Here is a 15,439-nt window from a genome sequence, read left to right on the forward strand (position 1 = left end):
CAGAGGACCTAATTCGGTCCCATGCAGGTTCCCTAGCTGTAAGTCCAGAGGTTGGTATATAAAATGGAAAAACAAAACCTTTTAAATAAAAAAAGTCTATATGAAAAGCAACAAAAGAGAGAGATAAGCAGTTGTATGTCTATGCATAGAAGAATTTGTAGTTTTTCAGAAGACAACTGGAACTTCATGCCATCATACTGAATGCAGCCACCAAAAGTTAGAATACAGAACAAAATACAAAGACAACTTCAGTTTTGAGGAAATCCATCACTAAGATCCAAAGGGAAATATGCAAAAGAGAACAAATCTGTGGACACACAGACAGTCAAAATTGAGAAAGTGTTGTTCTGGATTAACACTAAAAGTTATTACATGGAGAGGTAATCAACTGTAATTCTTCTCACCAACTTAATGATTATAAACACTGACCATTGGATTTATCAATGTAGAGATCACTAGGGTTTCACAAGAGAATATGGAAGAATGTTACTGAAGTGGGTTCAAGTAAGAACTGGATGAAAGGAAGTAAAGAATGTGCGTGTGTGTGTGTGTGTGTGTGTGTGTGTGTGTGTGTGTGTGATATTTGAAAATATAGTAGTATTGAGCATTATTTCTATTTATGTTTATATCATTGCAAACATTTAGAGAATCAGTAGTGAACTATGAACATCAAGACAAAGCTAAACAAATTCTTGAGCATTTTTTTTTAATTAAGTTCTAACAAGGAATCTATTCTGAGAATTGTGAAGAAAAAGAGGATGTTTTAAAAAGAGAGAGAGCAAATTAACAGACCTAAAATATACAAACTATTTCTATCTAAGTGTATTTTTAATTTCTAATTTTATTGACAAAAAGGGGGCTAAATACAAAGGGTTATTGAATTGTGGGAATAATTATAACCAATGCCCCAAATGGCCTAAATAAAGCCAGTGTGAAGGTCAAGTCTATGGTCAGCTGAACCCATCACTGATCTTGGAGAAGCTCAGTTCTTTGTTTTGTCATCTTCCACCTGAAATGCTGAAAACAGATGAGTCACGTATTTTCAAATGTGATCAGTTATTCAGGTCAACAGTAGATAGGAAATGAGCAACACAATGTCTTGTGATTTACTGGGTAAGTCCAAGTGTTTTATTTCCTAAATAAAACAATTAAGTTTCCAAAATGAATTAGGATGAGTGATTTAATAACCTATCAGGTCATAAGTTGACAGAGATTGATTAAAATTTATTGTAGTAAAGGCAAGCATAAATAAAAGCAACAAATGTTAACCTTGGTAAATTGGATACCTGAGACCTGTCAAGTGTGCCATGTAACACTGGGCATTTTTTGGTCTCGAGTGTCTCTACTTAGCAGAATAGAATTTGAATCCTAGTTAAGGAAAAGATAATTTTTATTTTGGAAAACAAATATGTAATTTGAGAAGTAATTCACATAGAATCAACATAATAATAGAAATTATATATATATACTTGGCCTAAGAACAAGGGGACAAGAAAGAAAAAGCACAGTCAATACAGTCATGGAATGACGTCATAATGAAGAGCAGAATTCAGATAGCTGGATGTGTCTCTAAGGTGTGGTGAGATGGAAGAGACCAGTCTATGCCATATAAAATGTTTGTTTAGAAACAGATTAGTTCATGATTATACTGAAAGTGTCTTTTACATTTTGGCAGAACACTTTAAGGAGTCTTTAAGTCAATGCTATTTTAAAACATGAACTTAAGTTAATCTGAGGGAAATGAAGATTTCATAGGACTCTTTCAATACTTAAAGCACAAAGGCTTCTCATTGAAGAAGGCGGAGTATTTGAAGATGTAAGTTTCCTGGCCTTTACTTTATAAAGTTAAGAGAAACTTTTCAAATCCTTCTTATTTTCTCTCTAACTTTATGAATTTGAGATTCCACATTTTACCTACATAGAAAAAGTCTTGAAACTTTTGATGTTCACCAATACCAGTCACTTAGATGAATTTACTTATTTATATTGTATACAGTAGGACAATTTAAGAAGATGTACTAACACATTTACATAGATCACATGCACAAACACACTTTAAAAAGAATTAAAACTGAACATTTGTTTTGTATTAAATATTCATTAGGATATTTGAGGGAATAAAATATATTCATAAGCTGTTTTAAATTTTTAATGCAAAAGATTTTTACCGCCAAATGGATTCATTAAAGACGAATCTTAAATTGATGTGTTTTTCCTTTAATAAATATGCCAAGTTTAATTATCCAAATCTAAATAGTATAGGAGAGAGTGAACATTAAATCCACTGTAATATTATTTTATGCTGTATTATCTTTATTGATATAAATTTAATTAAAGTATGAATTGGCAAAGACCAAATTGCTTAATTATTTAAACAAAGCTTTACTTACTCATCGCCAAACCTAAAGCTTAAACATGCCCCAAACTAGCCTGTCTTTAGTTTCCTACAAGAACATTCCATGGAAATAAATTAGGAAAAAACATAACAAGTACATTTTTTTAATGTTTTAATCCAATAAGTAGACACTTTAATCAAGAACTTCAGAGAACACTCAGTTTTTAGCTGGTCAAAAATAAAGTTCTGAAGGCATGTCTAGGGAATGTGGTTTTCTGTAATTCTTTTTAGGTTTTGTATTTTATAACATAGAAACAAATATTACTTGAGCTCATATATTTTCAATCATTTGCCTTCTGTTGGATTTTCACACAATTGGAAACATAAATGAAGCCATGATAAATTATTCCCTGAATGTTACACTCCTATGTACATGTTTTCTTCATTTTTAATATCTAATTTATAGTTGTGCAGTAGAAAAAATCTTGAAAAGTGAATAAATGAAAGAACGAGTGAATAAATGAAATATTTCTTCTTCCTTTAAAAAAATGGAAGCACTCAGCCTTGTGGCATTAAATTGCTTAATTGTGATAATTGGAAAGATTGAAGCTCCAGCTGATAAGCTAAGAGTCTCACTACAGCATATATTCTCATAGAATCAATAGCTTAAGTACATAAGAACTGTGGAAGTAGAATTTAGAAGTGATATAATAGCAAGAACTTGTAGTTCACTGTCTCCATAAACATTAACTCAAATGATCTTAAAATTAAAGATAGCAGACAATGAATGAAATCACTACTAGATCAGAGAAGTAAATGAAGACTCTAAGCCAAAGAAGAGTATGTGAGATATAAGATAAATTTCTGTGATCTGGTGAACAAATATATAAATTAGATAAGCATTCTCAAAACAAAAGGAAAATTTAAGTAACTTTTGCAAATAAGATAGAAAACATTTGTGTCCTTGTAGAACTTAGGTTCTGCTGCCTAAGCTCCAATATGAAAGTACAAAAAGAAAAAAAAATGTTTGGAATATAACTAATTCTTGATAAGGATCCTTCATACGAAAAAACCAGAATAATGGCTCAGCGAGGTAATTACTAAGCAGGCCTAGCAAGCTGAGTTCAACACTGAAAACCCATGTTGGAAGGAGAACTGACTCTGCGGAGTGGTCTTTTGACCTCCACGTAGTAACTTGAGACAATGGTTCCTCTCCCCCTCCACACATACATCATATACACCTATACAAAATAGTATTAAGTAAATAAGTATTGAAAATAAAAATTAATGGTCCAAAGCAGCTTACTTATGTCTTCAACACTGTGACACATAGAGGGCCAAATGTAAGACAGGAAGATGAAGTTCTCAACATCAAATCTAATAGGACTCCATAAAAACAAGCAATGCAACTCTATTGTTCACTAATTTCCTTGTCTAAGGATGTGTGTACCACTGCTTGAACAGACTAAGGCCAGAAAGAAATGGAAGAATGTTCTTTCCATCTTGATTATAGAAAAAAAAAAAAAGGATGTGATAAGGAAATTATGATATTTTGAAGGTTCAACATTCTAAGTTTTGAAGAGTGTGAAGAGAGTAACATGAATGTGTCTGACAGCAATTAATTAAGAGTCCAAGATAGATTTGATGCTAAGATGTTAACTATGGTAATGACACATTGGTCTTTATCCACATTGAACACATGCTTAAAGTCATTTATGTGAATAAATGAATACTCTACTGATCTCTTCTTATTCTTCTACAATGTCAAGGTCTTTTTTATTTGCAGGCCTTTTTACCAGTGTCTCATCTATGCAGAGAGTTCTTGAATGTGTCTCCTTAGGTAGTGCCTTTTATAGTTCCACTAGACAGAAATACCAACTGCTCAGAGTGACCTTTGTAGAACATGGTCCATCGTACATGCCAAGCACTTTTGTATGGATTTTGCATACATTAATTTCATGAGTCAAGCCCCATGAACTAACTTCTATTATATTTTACTTTGAGAAAAAAAATGATGTTAGAAAGTGGTAACCTTGATAACTGAAAATAAAATGACTAAAGCCGTTTCTGTGTTAATAGATGTTCTTAGCTACCAATTTCTGAAGCCTTAGTGTACACTAACCCACATCTGTAGATCTTACAATGCATAACTCCTTAAAGTTACCTTAGTCAAACATTTCCTAGTAGATTTTGTGGTGATAGGTTGTGTACCCTAATAAAATTTGCTTGAAGATCAGAGAACAGAGCAAGCCACTAGATTAAACATGGGGCCAGGCAGTGGTAGCACACACCCTTAATCCCAGTTCTTGGGAACCACATGCCTTTTATCCCAGCACTTGAGATCTCATGCTTTTGCTTGGGAAGTCACATGCTTTTAATCCCAGCACTAAGAAGGAAGTGATATCGTGGGCAGAGAAAGGTATATCAGGCATGAGGAGACAGGAACTGAAGCCATTTGGGGGGAGGCATTACTTTCGGCTAGAGAGCCTTTTCAGCCTGAGGAGTCCCAGAGCTAAGAGGTGGCTGTGGCTTGTTCTGCTTCTTTGATCTTTCTTTCAGCTTCCATCCCAATATTAGGCTCTGGGTCTTTTATTATAAGACCTTTAGAAATTCAAACAGTAAGATGTCCATTATTTACAGAGATCTCTCCAAAGAGATGAAATGCTTGCTCTATCCCTATATTTTCCATGTATATATGAATTAAAACACACCTCCACAGCAAAAAAGAGAAACTGGCTGATATCTTAATTGCATTAACTTTTATATTTATACCCTTGGAACAATGTGCTATTTTGGTCTTTCCCACTTCAGTGGATTGTATTTTTCTGCCTTACATTTACATAAAAAACACTTTATATTATGGGGTAATAATGGTGGTAACTTGGCCAAATATAGAAACAGCATGTAGGCCTCCGCACCAGAGAAGGCATGACTCGCTCACTGGTTCAAGGATCAGACCCAGATGAAGTGACCCAATGCCTTGCTTATCTGCAGATACAGAAACAGAATAATGATTCGCTACAAGGAAAAGGACACCAAGATTAGGGTGCTACCATTGTTAAGGGGCTAAGTTGGCTGACGTTGCCCTTGCAACAAGCTATAGGCCCTGAGGACATGATTAGTAGAGGAGGGGACAACATCACCGGAACTACTGTAACAGGATAAAAGATTAAAATTACTATTCTACAGTGTAATTGTAATTTGTAAATTATCACATGAGGTTATTTTTAGATGAAAAGTGAACCTAATAAATGTTTAAAGTAGGAAAAGATACCTCCTGAGAAAATAAAATGCTGACAGACATGGATCTGCCTTTCCAGTTAAAAAATAAATAAACATTAAATCTGAGAATGACCTCTAAATGACTTTCTAAGCATAATTTAGAAAGGCCAAACAATACAGAGTTTGTTGGGTTGGAAAAGAGCTGGCTGGCTGATCTCTAACCACCTCTAGACAGCAGCAGCACACTCTCAAAATAAGATGTGCTACAGAGTATTTTTTTTTCCAGTATAATGTTTGTGAATGGCAAGAGAATATACAACTATGTGATACTTAAATATACCATGTAACTGACTGATTTGTGTGTGAGCCACAGGACTATGAATAGAGAGATGAAAGGAGCAAGTGTAATTGGCCTAATAAAAAGGATATTTTTTGAAGAATCCCAAACACCCTTCTGCTAGGTAGATTTGAATCTGCTCATACAAAGGAAGGTACTACGTGATAGAGAAGAAGGAAAGATTCTGTCCAATTAAATGTGACCACAAACTCTCTTCCAATACTCTTATTACTGAAAGTTAAAGACTCATCTACGGACTTTGTACTATGTGTGTTTAGAAGTTCATATGTATGCATTGCATCACATGTATATGGAGACCAGAGGCCAACAATGGGGTCTTTCACTGGACCTATAGATTACTGATTGATTCAGCAGCTGAATGGGTCTAGCTATAGACCCATTGGATAGAGCTCCAGGGATCCTCCTGTCTCTGCTCCCCCAACAGTAGGATTAGAGAAACAGGATGCTCTGCTGGCTTTTTATGTGAGTTCTGGGAATCCAAACTCTGACCCTCAAATTATGTACCAAGCATTTTATTAATTGAATATTTCCTCTGCTCTTATTCTATGTTTTTACGTATGTATTATTGATTTTCTTATCTGTTGGGAGAAATGGAATATAGCTAACACCACCCCGCCCCCAATATGGCAGCTAATTTCTCCAGCTGTACATGTATAAGCCATTGTGACTACAGTTTGAAGAGTTCTCTGGGTGGCTTCACCTTCAAAACACTTCAATAAGCACTAGAATAGTTAACCCATGTAGATGTGAGAGTCAGACTTGAAGAGATGGTTCAGTGGGTAAAAGTATTTGTTGTGCAGGTGTAAGGACCTGAGTTCAAATCTCCAGAACCGATGTTGTAATTTGTATGTCTGTAATTCCAGCACCTATAGGGAGACATGGGGGGAAAGAAACAGAAGAATCCCCAGAAACTGGGAGTCAAGTAACTTGATATAAGCAAGAGGAAAATAATGAAGTGGACCCTGTCTAAACTAAGGTAGAAGGTGAAACTTGACTGCTACTGTTGTCCTCTGCCCTCTACTTGTGTTCCACAGCACACGTTCACCCATGTTCACACACACACACACACACACACACACACACACACTCACACACACACACATACACGCACACACGCGCACACACACACACATGTACACATCATATACATGCACCCACACAAAAGAAATATGAGCATATGCTGGGCAATGGTGGCACATGCTTTCAATTCAAACACTTGGGAGGCAGAAGCAGGCAGATCTCTGTGAGTAAGAGGCCAGCCTGGTCTACAGAGTGAGTTCTAGGACAGACCCCAAAGTTACACAGAGAGAAGCCCTGTCTCAAAAAAACAAAAACAAAAAACAAACAGTAAAAGAGAATAATAAAATTGAAGATTTAGCTTCAAGGTAGTAAGTGATGTGAATGCGACATAACAAGTAACTAAAAAGAGAAAGACAACCTAAGGATGGAAGAATAAAGAAATATAATTAGCCAGGCGGTGGTGGTGCACGCCTTTAATCCAAGCACTTGGGAGGCAGAGGCAGGTGAATCTCTGTGAGTTCAAGGCCAGTCTGGTCTACAAAGTGAGTTCCAAGAAAGGCTCCAAAAGCTACAGAGAAACCATGTCTTGAAAAACCAAAAAAAAGAAAGAAAAAAAGAAAAGAAAAGAAAAAAGAAAGAAAGAGATATAATTAGACAGTAGAACATTCTATTACATTGTATGAAAACAGAAGTCAACAGTGCTGGGAAATATATGCTATTTCATTGAATGGTTTCACCTTCAATACAGTAATAGTGGGTTTTGGTAGAGTTGCACACCCTTGTAACTATGCTTACTTTTAAGAGTCAACAAAATCCCCATTACTTAAAACAATTATTTTGAACTTTTAGTCATTGTGAGTCTGCGATAAAATCCTATGGATATTTTAGGCCAACTTTACTGATTATAGAACTTGCACACAGTATTATACACAGTAATTGTCTATAATGCACAGCTTGATGAATTCTGACAAGTAGATTAAGACATGTATCATTTTACATTTAAGTGGGAACCAGGAATTTAGCCTGTGTACCCTCAGGCCAGGATTAAATTAGCAAGAATGACTTATTAATAAACTATTTGAGGATAAGTAATTATAGATGTTAAAACTCTCTGACTTCATGTATCAAAAGAAATGTCACATAAAATTGCCAAACATGAACATTATTTAAAAGGAAAAAGTAATTAAAATAAATATTAAGTAATTGAAATATTTATAAGATTAATTTGTAAATTGCCATTTATGTAAGGTGTATTTAATACATGATAAACTCCTAAACACACATTTTAAAGATTTATACTTAAAACACAGTACAGCCAGGCATGGATTGTGTGCACCTGTCACCTTGGCACTTGGTTAGTCACAACTTGTAATTCCTACACAACTCAAACACCATTTTTTTTTAAATCACCAATCTCCTAGACTGCTAAATACAAATGTTTGTGTCTCTGTGTAGACATGCATTTGTCTCTGTGTGTATGTATATATGTGTGTGCATGAAAATAATGAGTATACAAATCAGATCATTTAAACAGAAGACATAAAAGTAAGTCCAAACACTTTGTAGTTTATGAATAATAACTAGTCTATAACTTGAAAGAACTATGTTGGAGGAAGAAAATCATGAAAAGGACTCTGTCTACCTTACTGTCAGACATGAAGAATATGCTGATGTATGCAAATGAGTCTAAGCAGAAGAAACATTGATCTTTTTTGTGGATCTTTTATATTTTTGGATCTTTTATATTTTTAATATTTGAGAAGAACTATTGGGTCTGAATCACTCTGCTTGTATTATTTCCAAATTGCATTATCACCCTATTCTAAAGTTGAGTTAATTTATTTCCTAAGGAAATTTTGCATCTCACATGGGTTAGAGCATTGGAAGAATTTTGATTTGCTGTATATGTGTAAGAATTTATCTATATACATCTGATGAAGGAATAATAAATATAATATCAAATAACTCAATAACATTTCAAAAATATAAGCTAGTTAATGAAAAAACTGAACCATGAAAACTGAAGCAAGTGTTCTCAAAAGAAAAACACAAATGGTTAATAATATTTTTAAGAGTTTTCAACACCATTGAAACATCAAGGAAATGAACATTAAAACTGTTGATTCAATCTCACTCAAGTCAGCATGAGTATCATTTTTTTAAAAGGTAAGGGAGGGCCCTGGGTAGGGGAGACAACAAATGCTGGTAAGATCTGGGAAAAGAGAAACATGTGTTTATATGTTAAGTGGGATTATCAACTGCTGAAGCCACTATGGAAATCAATATGGATATTTCTCAAAAAAGCTAAAAGGATAGCTACCCTGTGGTCCAGCTGTATAACTCTTGGACCTGTGTCTCTATTTCACTACACTGATACTTGCACTTAACTTTTCAGTGATGCTCTAGTAACAATAATTAGAAACTTATGAGTGGATAACGAAAATGTGGTACATATGGGAATTTTATTCATCTGTAAAGAAAAATGAAATGTGTAGGAAAATTGATGCAACTAGAAAATATCACACTGAGTGAAATAATCCAGTCACAAAAGACAAATGTTACACACTGTTTCTTATTGGTGGATCCTGGCTTTATGTTTTATAACTACTTGGAGTGTCTCTAGAGGACAAGGAGAAAGAAATGAGACTTTAGAAGGGTGGTACTCATTAAGTGAATGTAAACAGTAGAACACACAGAAGGTGCATGTAGAGGGAGTAATATGGGGGTGGAAAGAATTAGTGGGAAGTGGAATTAGGGGGATAAGGAAAGAACTAGCTCAGGGGGGCAGTAATAAAACTAAAGTTATATGAAAAAGAGAGAGAACTATATTAGTTTAGGGTAATTAAAATTTTTAAATAAAGAATTGAATGGAAGTACCCTGCAAGGTTGAACGATGTTGCTCTCAGAAGTCATTGGTTATTAAATGAAAATTTAAGTGTCAAGTGTGAGACACCTCCCTAGGCATCATAAGTCGGGGAGGACCCAAAGGCTCCCTAAACAATACAAGCTATTGCTATTTCTCATGTTTACTCAATGCAACTAGATAACAAGACACTATTTCTCAAGACCCCACACACCTTGATTGCAGAAAATAGAGAGCTAAGCTAAAAGTTTGCTCCTTGCTGGCTGTCTTTCAGAGTGCTAGAAGGTCCTATACAGGCTGCTGAGGGAAAAAAATTAATAGTCTTTCTCAGCTGTGAACCATGCATATTATAGTACCAACCTGTCCTGTAAGATGTGTCTATAGATATAACAGTGTCAGAAATGTTACTGTGGTTACCAAACATTTTCTGATTAAGAAGTTGAAACCTCTGAAGCATAATGGAATTCATGATATATGCTAAATGTAAATTCATGGTGTGTGTGTGTGTGTGTGTGTGTGTGTGTGTGTGTGTGTGTTATATGGTATGTGTGTGTTATATGATGTGTGTGTGTGTGCTAAATTCATGGTACTATAAATTTGATCAAAAACCCATAGCTAGGGAGGACAGAATTCCAAAGGATGATATTGAATAACCCATTAATATAATTTTCTGTGGGGAAGACTATTTCTCTCACTCTAAGTATTCCTTAGCTGCCTGCAGTTTTTTGTCTATGGTTGAGGCCTCATGTTAGCATGTCTATTGGTGTGGTCCTTATTCAGGTCACATATAGGCATTCATGTTGATGGGACTGTATGGTAGAGTTTTCTGACATACCAGAAGACACAATCTCACAGCAAACTCCCTGTTCCTCTGGCTCTTACATTCTTTCCACTCACTTCTTCTGCATGAACCCCAAGCTTTACGTACAGGAGTTATGTTGTAGATTTGTTCATTGGGACCCAGCTACACAACCTCATATTTTAATTGGGTGTGGTTTTCTGGAATAGCCTCCATCTGTTACAAAAAGGAGCTTCCTTGATGAGGGGTGAGGACTTCACTTATATGTACAATTTTTAAAGCAAGAAATATATATATATATATATATATATATATATATATATATATATACTCCTTATAACACTGAAAAATAAGTTTTTTACATGTTTGTGGATGTATGCTAATATAAGCGCAATTAAATATATGTAATAAACATACTTAGGATAATTGGATAAATTTAATACTGTATAAAAGTATTGACCAGTGTTGCACTCCTTTAATAAATCAAAAACTACATTTCTTTGTTAAAATGTGTCTTATGATATATATGCTGAAATATTTATGACTGAAGTGTCAGAATATCTACAGTTTAGCTAAAACATGCATATTTGTGAGTGTGTGTCAGAGAGCAGAAAATGAAAATGTTAATTGGTAAGTCTCAGAAAATGTATATTGATGTTCTCTTCACTCATTATGCAAATATTGCAGATATCTCCAAGTACACATTTGTACTGGATTTCCTAGCCTAGAAATGGTTGATTCTTTCACTTATTTCTCAAACTAAGAAACCCTGTTTTGCTTTCTAACACACATCCACAGTCCCAAGTCATTGCTGCTTGTTAGTTCTCAGATATACTTTGTCTGATAGTCTCAGAACCCATCTCATGTCTTGTATCAATGTCTTTGGAGAACGTGAAATTTTGTGTATCTAGTGTCTGTTTCCTGTAAGGAAGTCAGAATTATCTTGCTGACCCATCACCATACTTTAAACACCATCTGTGTTGTTCTATTATCATCAGCACAAATCTCTGTAAGAAAATTGCAATACTTCTGTCCCTCACATTATTTAAATTTCAGCTGAATGGTTCTTTTAATCTGGTTCAACATTGTATTCTTTTGATGGGGTACATAATGTATGGTCCTTGGCCAAAGGGTCTCCGTGGGAATCCCCAAACATCACAAGCTATTGCCAAGGCTCTTGGTTACTCTCCATATGGCAAAATCCCAATTGCTGAAGACAATACTCACATATCTTGTTGAACACAGAGTAATAGAGCTGGTGACTGACTAGTTTTACCCCTACTGACTAGCTTTCATGATACTAAAACGTACACTGCATTTTGCCAGAGGAGAAAGGTAGTAATTAACTCAATTATAAATCCTGGGACCTACAACAGTAGATATATTTGTGCAGTAATGGTACAAATGTCATGGGAGTAACCAACCATTTTCTTATAAATTTAAGGTCAATGGGTTCCATCTCAGGGAAACCATATCTGACATTGCCGAAGTGGACAAGAACCTGAGACTAAAGCCTAGGAGAAAACAAAATATGACTATTCTCTGTCTTACTCATCGTTCTATTGTTGCAAAGAGACACCATGACCAAGGCAAGTCTTTTATTTTATTTTATTAACATTTTTTCATGTATTTTGCATACTGACCACAGTTTCCCCTCCCTGCTCTCCTCTTACTCCTCCCCTGGACTCCCATCTACCCCTTCCCTATCCACTCTTCCTCCATCTCCATTCAGAAAGGGGCAGACCTTCCATGGGCTTGAACAAAGCATGGCACATCAAGTGCCAGTAGGGCCAAAATCCTCCCCCAGCATCAAGGCTGGGCAAAGTAATCCAGCATGGAGAGCAGGTTCCTAAAAGCTAGCTAAGCACCAGGGCCAGGTCCTGTTCTCACTGCTAGGAGCCTTACAAACAGACCAAGCCACACAACTGTCACACACATGCATAGGGCCTAGGTCGGTCCCATGCAGGCTCCCTAACTGTTGGTCAAGAGTCCATGTGCTCCTAGGTGCTTAAATCAGTTGTCTCTGTGGGTTTTCCATCATGGCCTTGATGCCCCCTGGATTGTGCAGTCCCTCCTCTATTTCTTCAGGAAGACTCCTAGCACTAGACCCAGTGCTTGGCTGTAGATCTCTACATCAGTACCCATCAGTTACTAGATGAAGGCTTTTTCTTGACAATTAGTGTATTCATCAATCTGATTACAGGAGAAGGCCAGTTCAAGCATGCTCTCCACTATTGCTAGGAGTCTCAGCTGGGGTCATCCTTATAGATTCTTGGGAGTTTCCCTGGCACCAGGTTTCTCCCTAACCCCAAAATGAAACCCCCATCAAGAAGTCTCTTTCACATCTAGTATCCTGTTATGAGTGAGTACATACCATGTTTGTCTTTCTGAGTCTGGGATACCTCACTCAGGATGATTTTTTCTAGATCCATCCATTTGTCTGCAAACCTCATGATGTCATTGTTTTTCTCTGCTGAGTAGTATTCCATTGTGTATATGTACCACATTTTGTTTATCCATTCTTCAGTTGAAGGGCATCTAGGTTGTTTCCATGTTCTGGCTATTACAAACAACGCTGATATGAACATAGCTGAACAAGTGCTCTTGTGGTGTGGTTGAGCATTCCTTGGGTATATGCCCAAGAGTGGTATAGCTGGATCTTGGGGGAGATGGATTCCCAATTTTCTAAGAAATCGCCATATTGATTTCCAATGTGGAACAAGGATGACTGGACTGCTACTCACATCACCAGGCAGGCTACCTGGAAAACAGGACCCCAAGAAAGACACAGGGATCGCCCAATGACAGAGAAATGGAATGAGATCTACATGAACAGCCTGGACATGAGTGGGGGTAGTGAAGGGCGAGGGTCGAGGGAAAGAGAGCTTGGGTGAGTGGGAGATCCCAGCTGGATCAACAACAGAGAGGGAGAACAAGGAATAGGAGACCATGGTAAATGAAGACCACATGAGAATAGTAAGAAACAAAGTGCTAGAGAGGCCCACAGAAATCCACAAAGATACCCCCACAACAGACTGCTGGCAATGGTCGAGAGACAGTCCGAACTGACCTACTCTGGTGATGGGATGGCCAAACACCATAATTGTCGTGCTAGAAACCTCATCCAACTACTGAGGGATCTGGATGCAGAGATCCATGACTAGGCCCCAGGTGGATCTCTGGGAGTCCAATTAACGAGAATGAGGAGGGTTTATATGAGCGAGAATTGTTGAAACCAAGGTCGGATAAAGCACAGAGACAAATAGCCAAACAAACGGAAACACATGAAATATGAACCAATGGCTGAGGGGTCACCAACTGGATCAGGTCCTCTGAGTGGGTGAGACAGTTGATTGGCCTGATCTGTTTGGGAGGCATCCAGGCAGTGGGACCGGGTCCTGTGCTCACTGCATGAGTCGGCTGTTTGAAACCTGGGGCCTATGCAGGGTCCCTTGGCTCGGCCTGGGAGGAGGGGACTGGACCTACCTTGACTGAGTCCACCAGGTTGATTTCAGTCTGTGGGGAAGGCTTTGCCCTGGAGGAGATTGGAATGGGGGGCGGGCTGGGGGGAAGGTGAGGGGGGGGAGGGGGGAGAACAAGGGAATCTGTGGCTGATATGTAGAACTGAATTGTATTGCAAAATAAAAATTAAAAAAAAAAAGAAGTCTCTTTCATTACTCTCCCCCTCCATCCTACCCCCAGCCCACCTCCAGTAAGTGCCCAGCCCTCCCAACCTTCTCCCTCAAGTTCCCATCCCTAGTTTACCCAAGAGATCTCTTCTATTTCACCTTCCCCAGGAAAATCCATGCAGCCCTCTTTGGGCCCTCTTTGTCATCTAGCCTGTCTTCGGCTGTAGATTGTAGGTTGGTTATCCTGTACTTTATTCCTAATATCTACTTATGAGTGAGTACATAGCATGTTTGTCTTTCTGGGTCTGGGTTACCCCACTCAGAATGATTTTTTTCTAGTTCCATCCATTTGCCAAGGCAAGTCTTGCACAGCCTTGATGCAAGGGGAGGGGCTTGAATCTGCCTCTACTGAATGTACCAGGCTCTGCTGACTCCCCATGGGAAGCCATACCTCACTGGAAGAGGGAATGGGGTATGGATTGGGGGGGGGGGAGGCTGGAGGGACAGGAGGAGGGAAGAGAGGGGGATCTATGGTTGGTATGTAAAATGAATTAAAAAATTCCTTAATTGAAAAAAAGAGAAAGCATTTAACTGGAGGCTTGCTTGCGGATTCGAAGGTTTAGTCATTATCATCATGGTGGGGAGCATGACAGCATGCAGATAGGCTCTGGAGTAATAGTTGAAAGCTACATCCTAATCCATAGGCAGAGAGAGAGAGACATAGGGCCTGGTGTGAGCTTTTAAAACATCAAAGCCCACTCCAATGACACACTTCCTGCAAAAAGGCCACACCTTCTCCAACAAAGCCACACCTCCAAAACCTTCTAATTCTTCTCAAATAGTGCCACTACCTAATGGCTAAGCATTCAAATATATGAGCCTGTGGTGGTCATTCTTATTCAAACCACCATATTCTGCTAAAGGAAGATAGCAATAAAAGGATTCCTAATGACATTCTGCTGTATGCACAGATCAGTGGTGCATTCAGCCATCATCAGAGAAGCTTCCTCTTGAAGTATATCAGAGACCTACAACTCTACAGTGTGCAGAGATTGAGAGAGTTTAGCGCATTCAATCCTAAATGGGTTGTCTTCATTGAACCCCTCCCAAGATTCAGGGATCCATGTGTAAGGAGCCAGAAGGGATGAATGACTTTAAGGAAACAATGTATTACATACAAAAACAGGACTGACACACATATGAACTTAAAGAT

General features: G+C 37.5%; 1 long non-coding RNA gene across 1 annotated transcript; it reads left to right on the forward strand.

Annotated features, from left to right (window-relative positions):
- Positions 1 to 1,553: 1,553 nt before the first annotated feature.
- LOC131918283 (uncharacterized) lies at positions 1,554 to 12,117 on the forward strand. Its single transcript, XR_009380931.1, has 3 exons — positions 1,554 to 1,816; positions 6,779 to 6,898; positions 12,042 to 12,117. It is a non-coding gene; the product is annotated as an uncharacterized LOC131918283 (long non-coding RNA).
- The last annotated feature ends 3,322 nt before the right edge of the window (positions 12,118 to 15,439 follow it).

This window comes from Peromyscus eremicus, chromosome 8b (genome assembly GCF_949786415.1).
Source record: "Peromyscus eremicus chromosome 8b, PerEre_H2_v1, whole genome shotgun sequence".
Lineage (NCBI taxonomy): Eukaryota > Metazoa > Chordata > Mammalia > Rodentia > Cricetidae > Peromyscus > Peromyscus eremicus.